We start from the raw sequence: 13,082 nt of genomic DNA, 5'->3' as shown, positions 1-13,082 counted from the left end.
AAAATGGCAAAGCAAATGCTTTGGTATATTGTGCGGGGATGGAAAGGTTTTGAGGGATAAGAACATAAATCATGACAGGAGAAAGGGGCACTCCTAAAGAGGGCGGGCGGAGGGAGTGAGCTTTCAGAGGGTGAGGTCACGGTCCCGACCTCAACGGGTGTCGCAAAAAAATCTTACATGAGTTACTTAGACACTTTGAGAGTTTGTAAAAACCGTAGGTACAGCCAGTACAGGGTGTGCTATATAATATAGCTGTAGCCAAGGGATCGACCTCGAGCCGACGATGCTTTGTTTGGGCTTATAATATTACGTAACTTTTGCATTAGTTTGACAACAAAATAATAACATAGCATGATAACAATGTTTTTATAGTATGATGAAAAACAAGATATTTGTTTACTTATGTTATCAAAACACATGTATTATGTACCTACGGAGATTGCAGACACTTTGGTTAATACACATACTTTTTATTTCTATTAACCTTATATTAACTTGGCCTCACGGTTACGTAGTTGGTACAGCGTCCATATCTAAAGCCATGGTCGTCGATTTAATCCTACTTAAATTACAATAGAACAACCGTTATTTGTAAAAAGTCTTTTAATGTTACATTCACTTTGTAGAGGCCTATGTATTCTATTAAGGGACGAAAATGGATATTCACTAATTATTGCATTATATATTTGTCTTGATTTATCTGTCTGTCTGTCTGTAACGCAGTACAGCATATCGCATATACATAGCCACATATCTTTTCTTTCGTTTTCGGCCAAAGGTATTCACAGCTAACAATAAGCTGTTTCTCTTTTTTGAGAGATTTTCTTAATTTTTAAAACCGTGTTGCCTATCCGACACCACATTATAATTCTTTGTCGTTTAATGTTTTCTATATACTCGTTATGCTAATATTATAATCATTTCAAACTATTATAGCATTTGTTTTATTTCACGACGCGGTGTAAATAAACGATTTCCTTATTTGAATGTCAGTTAATTTATCTTTTTCTCTCAACTTACCCATTTTAATACTTCATTTACCTGCCTCGTACTTTCCTATACATTTACATATTATGTTTTCTCTCGTGCATTACAGACAGACAGATATACAGATACATCAAAACAAATATATAATGATATGCAGAATATTTTATTTTATAGCGGTAAAATCTATTTATTATGTATTATTAAAAAAATAGACGCATGTATCCTAGACACATAGATCCGTGTGGTATCTCTGGTCATAACTGACACATAGGGATTGCAATACCGAATGAATATATCAATACCGGTGTTTCGGTATTTCTTATTGAATACCGGTATTTGTAAAAATATATTATAGAAAAAAGAAATACCTATCAATAAATATAACTATTAAAGTATATTTAACCTACATTTATTATGTGGACCTTTGTAAATACAATGTATAAATCATAATATTTTAGAACTGCTACAGTCCGGGTACAGAAAAATCTCGCTGAAATTCAACGTTTGTTGGATACACTATCAATGTCGGATCAATAGTTTTAAAATAATTGGAAATATTTGCCATTTTGTATGTTTTCTTTTTCGAAATATGTCAATTCTATTATTAAGTATGTTTAAAAGATTTCGTTTTAATGTTATTTAACTTTTTTTGGCTTCGGTCAATATATTGGCGTTTTGGCAGCATAACACTTATACATTAAATATAAAAAAAAATAACATTAATTTCATTTTCGAAAAACATAAACGTGTACGCTTTCTTAATACCGAAAATACCGGTATATTGGATTTTTGAAACTGGTATTTCGGTATCAATAAATAATTGAATAACGATTTTGAAATACCGGTATTGCAAACCCTACTGACACAGTAAACTAATAGCCCCCTTTTCTCTGAGCAGCGTTCACCGTCATCTAAACCGAATCCATATCGATACACTTAAAGCGGAGTTTTTCATTAAAATACCTAATAATTCGCTTCAATACCTTATCTTTATTTAGAATGGCTGCTGCAATGAAATGACACACGACTTAAATATTTTGAAAAAAATCCTACATTACACAAGGTAAAACCGATCAAGTTTTTCACTCTCTTTTCTTCTCATGTTTAGATATAATACTAGTAAATGTTGACTACGCATTTCGAATCCAAGCTAGATCGTCCAGAACGATTTCAATAAATTTAGTAGTCTTGCGAAGTCAATACGTATTTATTATACTTTATTCCACGGATACCCAACCCATGGTTCGAAAACTACTAAATAGTAAAATAAAAATTTATAAGATAAAAAGAACTTTTTAAATACAACGTTTTTAAATTTTCTGTTGAATTATTATGCTCAATATGCTCAAACTTGTACTTGATATGAAGTAAATAAAAAACAAACAAATATAGAATACTGAAATGTCATTTTGATTTCCATAGTAACGCACGTTTATAATGTTAATAATTTAGTTGCTAGGATCATCCCCTTAGCAACCAATAATAGTCTTTTACTTTTTACGGATTTTTCTGAAATAACTTTCCATACAAAACAGAATTAACTGAAAATGAATTCAACTCTGCTTAAAGGTGGCTAAAAGTATTAAAAAATGCATTGGCATCGTGTTCTGATACATTATAAAAGTTTCAAATGTCTAGCTAGTCGGGAAGTTAGTTAAGAATCGATTGCAAGATTTGTACTGGACAAACAACTACCGGACAAACAAGAATACGAGCTAATAAAAACGTTGTAAAATAGTTTTAATCAGTGTGTCGATGATTGAATACTAGCCTGACTTCTTCGGAACGAATTCCATGTTTACTTTCATATAAAAAAATTTTGATTATTTATTTGACACGCGGGAAATCGACATTTGATTAACCACATTGACTGAAAATCAAAGAATGTGACTGAAAAGTGGAAACACAGAAAACAATCAGTTACTGCTGAAAAATGTGATAAATTTATATTCAAGGTAATACAAACAAAGACTAGTAAAGTAAACACTATACATAATATTATAACATCTGACATAAAACACCGATAATATATGATAATTGAAATAAATGGGAATTTAAGGGATCCAAGTATATATAGAACCAAATTAAGTAATACATTATATGTAACTTTTTTCGACATTCGGTAATTGAGGTTTTATTTTCAAACGTTACTATATTCCTATATTATCAAGAATATGTTTGAGTACTTTTAGTGTTTAAAGAAAACGATTTACATCAAGTCAAAGCATTGAAACTAGATATCAGTATGTTGCTATGGAACTAATAACAACATTTTAAATACACGTAAAGCATGTAATCTTTTATATTCAATATTGTGACCATTCTGATATTAGATTTGATACTTATAAATAAAAACGCATAAAAGTTATACACGTCATTCTTATTTTTTTATGTTTTTTTTAAATTACATTAAAACTATGAATTTGTCAACAACTTGATAAACTAAATTTCAATAATAAAATATAACTACAAAATAATAATATGTAATAATAAAATGGAATCCTTCAACGAATTCACGTTTTTTTAAATTGTTAGTTTATTTTTGACTTCAAATAAAAAATATTGGTTTGTTGAATGTTTTTAGACACTCAATTATTAATTAAAATACTATATTATCATCAAAAAAAATGTCTCAAATTGCAAGCTTCGTATTTTTTCGCTATGTGCTTATGATAGGTAGAATATTCACATTAAATGATGATTAGATTTTGAATAAAATATATTAATTTCTAAATCTATTACAAATTTATTAATTATTGTGATACAATTCTTATTTTTTTTATTTTATGTTTTGTTTTGAGATACTGATTTTAAATTAAAAAAATTGAGAAAATCCTGCGTTTTTCTGCAATCTAACTTATTTTCATAACCCTACCCTATCTGACGTATTTTCGTTCATGACAGTTGGGAACACTGTTGACTAACTTTACTAGCAATCGCAATTATTAGTAAGCTATCAGAAAAATACTTAATGGTCCGAGTTAGAGCGTATAATTAAAAGTGAATTAGTTATTTTTAACATAGTAAAATACTCACTAGAATTATTTTTAATACTCTAAATATTACCTCATATATTATAATATAATTCAATATTTTACAACATATAACGCAATTTGAGTCATAATAATCAACGTCTATTAAATTATATTATGTAGTACGTTATTTTTCATCAGTGACATAGTGAAATTAAATTATTTTACTTTAAATAATTGAATTAGACATTATTGTAGCTACGCTAATCAAACCGAAAAATTCTAATATCAATTCAAAATAAAGGTTGATTTATTTCAATATTGTCGTCATCTCTTATTTTATAAGTGTCATATCGTCTACGTAGATTGTCAATATTATAGACAAATAAATTCTTACTATCTAATATTATATCGTCTCTGTTCTGGCAGATCACACTAACTGGAGAATACTAGTTTTGAGTAATTTGACTTTGAAGTTGTTAAATTGTTTGAAATGGTCTATCATGTGAGTTTATTAAGTACTCGTAATAAGGATGACTTTAAAATAAAGACTGTTTATTTATTAAGAAGTTTCCAGACGGTAAAGTTTGAAATGAGGAACATTTTGGTATAACTAACTCAATAATAATGTCATTTTTTCGAATTAGTGTGTTCTGCCAGAACAGTGTCGATATTATGTAATGTATTTTTGCTGTCATTTTTGAGCAATATAAAACTGACAATAAATAATATACTAATCAGCTGTTTGCGCTGAAAAAAAAACAATGATTGATTTTAGTACCAACATAAAATAAATAGAACTAATAAATTCAATAAAGCATGGTGCCGTAAATGCCAATCGCTTGTCGGAATATTAGTAGGTTCGTGTTTTTTTGATAAGGTCAGGCTAGGCTATATCATTTTTTTTATATTTACGAGCGAGCTACAAGTAAAACGTTGAGTAAAGAAAGACCATAGATCACGCTAATGGCGAGTCTCGGCTCGGTAGGACAACCACTCCCTTGCGGCACCACGTGATTTAATTTGAATAAGGAACGTGGGTAAAAAGCGCGCGAAACAAATAAAATATAGGCCCGAAAAAGGGAGAATTCAGTTAAAACGTTAAGATATAGGGGTATCAAAAATAACTCTCATCAAGTAATAAACTGGGTGAGTATACTCTCTCTTTATTAAATTTTCTTTGTTGCTAGTAAAAAATAAATAAGAAAGGTGGTTTTTTAACAAAGTTTTTTTTGTTAATTTTATAATTTTTGGTAACTACCCAAACTTTTGATTAATCGTTTTAGAATGGGTTCTTTATAACCAATTAAAAGTATTTTATAACAAACAGACAGTAACAAGTTAAACAAAATATTTATAAATCTTAAATATTTTTCAACAATATCAGTATTATATTATTTGTAAAAGGAATCCTTTATTACGATAATCAATAAAAAAAAGATGTCAAGATCATTTTTTTTAAATAGATAATAATTAACCGCTGATGATTTGTCTATACTGCAGTAAGAAAAACGAAATTATTCTAGAAAAATATTAAATGTTGAGTAGTGAATATTATACGATGTTTTATAACATTATGATGAAATTTAGTCTTTTCTACCAGGAATGATATTCTGTCATTTGTAATAATAACAAATATATTTTTGTAATCAAACTTAAACTAATATTTTTTTTACTATGTCCGATCCTTATAACTTTTTCAAATAATGTTTTTTTATAAATTGATGTTAGCCACTTTCTCAACCTATTTGGTTCACACTCTGACTCTACACAAATCGAAAAACAATATGTGTACTTGCCAGACCCAGGATTCGAATCTGGAACTCACGACGTGACAGTCAAACGCTTAAGCCGCGCGGCCACCGTGGGTGTATAATTTACGTATTCTTAATCTTACCAAATTGTAATTCGTATTTAGAAAATCTGCAAAACTGCAGGCCGACGCTTGGTCCGGGCGGCTATATTTACTCAAACTAATACATTGCTCTATAAGATAAGATAAAACTGAGATGACGAATTATAATTTGTAATAATGATAGAATCCAAGTCAATTTACAAATGTCAACAGTTAAAATAAAAACAGGGAGGCACGCAAACCTATGAATTTTGACATGTAATCAATGACATTAATATGGATGAAGCATCTGGAAAAAAAATGACACTTACTTTTTTGTCGGGTCTGCCGAATGGCATAATCTGTTCTAACGCCATTACAATAAAGGTGATATTGCTATAAATTCCCGATGGTTTTTGTCGGGTCTGCCGAATGGTTCGATATCGCATAATGGAAATTGCGTGACGTCTACCTATACATGTGCGAATGTCGCTATGCGCAAATTTACTTGCTAGCTACTGTATTGAGTGCGTTGTCCATTAATAATGTCATTGCATGTAGTAATAAAAACCTAAATTACATTAAGTTTCGAAAATGCTAGTATCTAGTTTGAGACACGAACTAAAGTAAATAAAAAGGATTGCCTCATATCTGACTGTAAGTAAAATTAATACCTCGTTTACACGTGCATGGATTTACTGCTGACATTACGTATTATCGCGGCAATAACTACAAAATGCACGTGAAAATATGTACTCGTATTACCATGCAATTTGCAAGATTGCATGCATGAATCCATAACGTTCGGAATGTCCTGAATTTTCACGCGATAGTTGGGATTTCCAATATCTGCGCCTGATAAAATGATAATGGCGAATATTGAGGTTAACCGATTTTTAAAATGACAACATCGCGTCTCGCTTACTCTTGAAGAATGAGATTGGCGAGACAGTCAGCACTATTGCATGTAAACAGTTTATTAAATAAGTAAATTTACCATTTATCCAAATTTAATAGTCTTGATGTTATAACTTAATTATAAAATTTGCAAGTATTATAATACATATTATATTAAGTAGGTATAGCTTACTAATTTCTGTGAAATGTTGGAAGCGAGTGAACTTAGCAGATGAGTGTTTTGAAGAATGGGTAAGTCAGTAGAGCATCTCCTGCCTGGAGAGTCTCGGGTGCTGGATATGAAACGCTCTCAATAATCTGATAACCTTTTCAGGACAGACAAAATGGTGAAATAGGATTGTGAGGCCTGTCTCTGGCGAAATGTAAAATACTGAACACGTCAATGTCAACTAAAATGTGATTTGAACAAGGTACTATAAGCAAAGGGGAATAGTTGTTTTTTTTAACTTCTGGAACAACACCCTGTAGCCATTGAGGACCCGACACGATAAAGAAGAGGAAAGCTTTCATAATTAATAGGTATAATCTAACTTGGTAAGGATGTTCTGACATTATAATATATTTCGACACTATCCCTACATATTATATAGATCGAAGCATTATACAAACATTTTGCGGTATAAAATAAAAGTTGTCTATGGCCGACGAAGAAAAACGAATCTGTTAAAAAGCGATCAACGCCTGCTCGATGTGACAGTTCGTTGAGTTAAACAAAATGTTGTTAAAATTGATTTTTTTATTAATACAATTCATATCACTGACTATACTTAGTGAAGAGATCTTCACGTTGGATTTTTTTTAAATTGGCCTTTGTGGCGATCAGGTTGGCTTAACAGCTGGTTGAACCGACTTGAATAGCTCTTCCCTTTCCGTACACATTTTAGGACATTCCCAGAGGATTTGGTTTACATCCTGTATTTCTCCGCCACATGGACATGTTAAACGGGTAACAACACCAAGCTCAAAAAGCCTGCCAGCGAAGCCACCATGTCCAGTCAAGAATTAGGCAATTTTGTATTCGCTTTCATTTGTTACTTACTACATTTTTTAATATTGCCTCTACGTGCTCATGTCTCCCATGGGTACCTTAACTTAAAGTCATGTAAATTCAGTCAAAGCACATTTGAGTGCATGGCGACCTCAGTCTTGGGTAACTGCTCCTGAGACATTCCCAGTCATAAAAAAAATATGCTTCACATACAAACGTAGGGTCCTGTGATACGCCCGATGAAGAACGGGTGTGATCCGGGGCGGGTGTGGTTTCGTGGGGCCATTAATACTTCAATGACTATACCTAACAGTATGCATAACAATATTTATCGATAATACATAAATAAATCTTAGAGCATTTGGAGTTTTAGTATACCCTGTGGAGGCCCATATTATCATCTTCTTAAGATAAATATTATGTTGTAGAAATCCTTAATTTGGAGACCAACTACAAAATTAGCATAATATAGCAAAGGTTAAAACTCTCGCCTTCTAATCTGTGGTTAACTAGACCAATTACATAACCAGTATTACCATAAATTAATAAATTAAATGGTAATACTATTGTATTATCTGACAACCCTAAATCGATTACAACAGACGTCTCAGTAGGAAATTCAAAAATAGAACCTCGCTTGGGTTCGGCTCAGCATTTTTCGATGTATATGTGGTCATTACAATATGACGTATGTTTGCAGTATCCATAGACATAAACAAATGTCTATGGTTTGGATCATTTCAATAAAAGTGCCTCTGGGAGGCTACAGTGAAAGATATAGCGCAACAGTTAAATTAAATCTATGGCTGACCATTTCATTCGGCTGGTTTGAATGAAAAAGGTTGTGGGAAATATAGCCATAGTTATTCATCCCCTGTGGATTTGCCTAACATCAATCTACCGAGGAGAAAAATCTTATTTTATGAGGCATAAAAATGAAATACCAACTACGTAATTGTTGTTTTATATTCCTATATAACTGAGTGAGCTTACTCGACCACATTGTATGAAGTACTAATTACATTACATTACATCAAAATGATCGATACTAAGAGGATCATAATATGGGCCTCTAAAGAGTAGAGGTTGTATTTAAAGATTTATATTTTTACGAGAAATGAATGTTAGTCACTTGCTCAAACAAATAGGTCCAAACTAGAGCTTCCAAGCCGGGTAACCGCGAGTTTATAAACTAACCGAAAACTGGGTAGTTTTACGCGGTTAACCGCTTAAAAATTTTAGTAAGTACCTAAGTATATGAACTAAAGAGATGGACAGCCAAAATAGCATGTGAAAGACTTTTCAAAAACGTGGCGTCGCAAAAAATAATTAACAACTACTATCCTACACCAAGAGTAATAAAATCGACTGCTTAAATTACTTTATTACCTACTTTCCCTTTAAATGGCTTACTTATTCACATGATCTTTTTCAATAATATGTGTTTGGATTAAGAGCGTTGACATGATTGTAGTTGGTTCAGCGCTCGCAATGGAAAAGTTTACGAATCGAAGCGCTCGATAGTTTTCTGAAGATATTTCCAGAGACAGTTATCAAATTTTATGTGTATTTCATGAAAATAAGTGTGTTAGATTTTATATTATGGCCTATGTAGCTCAGACAGTTAAATTATTTTTTCCACGAGATGGGGCGGTAATTTTACCGATTTCACCAACAAGAACGGCGCTCCGGTTCATTTCGAGCCCTCTGTAGGTTCAGCAAGTGGATGTCTCTGTTCTGGCAAAAAACACTAACTGGAGAATACTAGTTTTGAGTAATTTAACTTTGAAGTTGTTAAAATGTTTGAAATGGTCTATCATGTGAGTTTATTAAGTAATCGTAAAAAGAATGACTTTAAAATAAAGACTGTTTATTTATTAAGAAGGTTTCCAGACGGTAAAGTTTGAAATAATGAACATTTTGGTATAACTAACTTAATATGTCATTTTTTCGAATTAGTGTCTTCTGCCAGAACAGTGACGATACGTTATATCTCATTAATCGGGAGGTGGCTAAAATCCACGTCTAATTTAATGTAGAGTCAAATGGGCTTAAAATAATATCGATTTTTTTTTTTAAAACGGTTACCTGGTTAGTTATTCTCAAAATAACCGCTAACCGGGTAGTATTTTTCCTCCGGTTAACTGGAAGCCCTAGTCCAAACACAATATACAAAATCAAAATCTTATTCTTCTAGACCCGAAATTTGAACACGGAACCCATAACCTTATAAACCAATCGCTCGGCTATCGTCGGAACTTACTAAATAATTTAATAGCAAATTTTGATTGGCTATCATTTTTATCAATAAAAACCTTTCCTAGCACACGTGTTTATACAGCGAAATTGATATGATTCTAATAATAGTATTTGGTAGCGGTCGCTCCATACATGAAGTCCCAATTCAACGTTATAAAAATATGTTGTTGATCACTAACTAAATATGTTTTTGATCAGTAACTGCTCCTGAGATATTCCCACGTCTTATTAAGACCAGAGTGGGTTGGTGAGGCCATTAACTTCTATGTTTATCGGTATTTTACCTTCACCAATAGATTAATCATGGTACATTTCCAGAGAGAAATATTTAAACAAAATCGTCGTTTATAATTATACTTACCACTTTACGAGATGATTGAATATATACACTATGAATTTAATAAAAATACATACCACAATCTTATATTATATTTTTAAGTCAATACTAATTTAAAACGCAAAAAAAGGTTTCACCCCTGATTGATTTACTAACGATGGGTTTCATGATTCACGTTTTCCTATTTTATGATATTTTGCTCTATTTATAATGTTAGTATATTGACTGCTTAATACTTTGGACGCGGAAGACGCACACGGTGCGTAATGACCAGGCGGCCAATCGATGTAATTAAAGTGCATTTTAAAGGGGGCAATTAAAATCTCATTATCTATTCAGCAGCGAAAGCGTTAATCTACAAACCAGCTAACTGCACTTTTGACCAAAAATTGAGATTTTAATGGAATTTTGTTATAAAGCATGTTTTTTATGATCACACTAAATTTCTCCTCCTAAACCTAAAAATAAATGTTTTATCGTCCTTCACACAAAACAGTCAACTGCAGGTGCCAAATTTCCAATATCGTAAATGGAACAATTCCGCTCTTCATATAAATTTTTGAAGTTCTTTTTTTGGTGCGTTTGGGAAATCAGGTCAGAGTGTACATGTGTACAAAGTGTGTGACATGTAACACATAATTTATTTTTTAGAAGAAAAAACGCACTCGATTGGATTCGAACCACCGATTGTTCGGTTATCAGCCAAACGCATTTCATTTACGCTACATTATCATACTGCAATCGTGACGATTATACAGTATAATATTATGGTTTAGAATTGTTCTGTTGCATAGGCAGCGAATTTATTATTGTCGGCAATTTGCAATTCCTTACGTAAACAAACGATTAAACGTCAGTTAGTAATATATGTTAAAGTGTATAGAAATAAACCAACGGCGTTCCAATATTATATTAGTGTACATAAGTACACACACCGATTTTTTTATGTATATAAAGGAAGCTGAAATAGTGTATTGTTAATTCATAGTACAGCTTATTTGTAAAAAAAATATTTCCAAGTGTATTTTTGGAATTATTGTTAACCGGTTAAGTGCCCAGAGCGTCTTTGGATGCCCTAATTACACCGATTCTTACGTTAATTACTAGCAATTAACTAATTGCGGCATAGAAAAGATTAAATTCCGCTCGATAGTTAAATTATTACGTTTTTTCTCCTTCCTGAACAATTTGCACAGATGGAATTAGCCGGTTTGCAGATTAATCAGTCGATTTTGAAAACTTGGTTTTATTTAACAGTAAAGCGTAGTTTTTATTAGAAATGAGTAATAAAATAAAGGTTTTTTAATGTCATGTGAGTTTACCAGAGTATACTTGGGATATCATATAAATAATGAATACTAAGGGTGACTTTTGTTTGTAAGGATGCTGTTGAAAATAAATCATAGTTATTACTTATTTTAGGGATTTTTTTATTTATAATTTTGTACCTTTTACTTACTTTACTTTTCATACTGTTTTTGTGATACTGCATATATTTATTTCTTCTTTAAACTGTTTCTTTGTTTTTAAATGTCACGTTGTGAACGTCTTAAATTTATAATTTGTAATGATCACGGTATTTAAAAAAAAAAAAAATTGAAAATTTTTAAATTTGAATTTGAATATGAAAAAATTACTATTATTTGCTACGTATTATCTATTTACGGTTTTTAACTAATTGAATATTGTCAAGAAGTACGGTGCGTGGTATTGCGGAGAGTTAGCTCTGGTGTACTTTTTTACGTACCTAATACATTATACATTATATAACTTGATTAATAACAAATAGTGAAAGTATTGTCCAAGTTGCAGGATGCCGATCACATCCTCTGGGAGTGTCCCTATATGTCGGTTGAAAGGGAAGAGCTTCTCAAGTCGGTCCAACCCTCAGTTGGACCAGTCGGCCATTGCGACTTGGTATCTACGAGGAAAAATTTCTCAGCTTTTAAAAAGTTTGCGGCATTATACGGCAAGCGAGAAGGTCTTTTCTCATCGAGAATTGACCGTAATACATTATATGGAATTAGGGATCACGCACACTCTAGTGCACGCCAACCAAGGTCTTGGGAAGTTGTTCCTGAGACACTTTCGGCACAAATTTGAACAGCGCCTATCGTTCGTTACGCCACGGTATACGCCTGCATAACGGGTGTGGAGACGTGGCGGGTGGTGGAGGGAAAAGCATGTATTGTCCAATATAATATACAATATTTAGGAGAATCATTTTTATGTAAAATTACACAAAAATTCAAAATATTACTACATACTACTACGCCACTGGTGAATACGTAACGATGGAATAGTCTTATGAATGGGTTTAGAAAGCGCAGGAATCTTATTCATTGTGAAGATATGACAACTTGAATTATTTTGCCACGCCGCGTGATATTATGACAAATATGCACTGCGTCAGTTGATCATATAGAGGAAGATAGATGGAAAAATAATAACGGGATGCATTTTATGACTGAAGAATCTGCATCCAATATTCGTCTACCAAGCACCTTTCACATAAGAAATTTTATCATGAAGGTGAATATTACATTAACTATTTATTTTATTCAATGAATAATTCACAAAACTTAAGAATGTACCATTTTAATTATTGAACATACATAATTTTGAAAACACTTTATTCACTCAATTTAGAAAATACATTATAACCAATAGAAAAAATCTTTTTGAAAAAGCGCTGATGAGCAGGTATTAAAGGCCAATAGTTAAAATTTGTCGCAATTAGTGTGTCACCTCGTAGCATAGAGGATAATGCGCGGACGGGGCGGGGCG

General features: G+C 31.9%; 1 protein-coding gene across 2 annotated transcripts in view; it reads left to right on the top strand.

Annotated features, from left to right (window-relative positions):
- The window catches only part of Ac3 (Adenylate cyclase 3), a 402,870-nt gene that overhangs the window by 324,642 nt on the left and 65,146 nt on the right, over positions 1-13,082 (top strand). The gene's annotated exons all lie outside the window — the stretch shown is intronic.

Source organism: Rhyacophila brunnea, unplaced genomic scaffold, assembly GCF_057557595.1.
Source record: "Rhyacophila brunnea isolate RB1 unplaced genomic scaffold, BYU_Rbru_1.0 scaffold_5, whole genome shotgun sequence".
NCBI lineage: Eukaryota > Metazoa > Arthropoda > Insecta > Trichoptera > Rhyacophilidae > Rhyacophila > Rhyacophila brunnea.
This window is presented reverse-complemented; position numbering and strand designations above follow the sequence as displayed.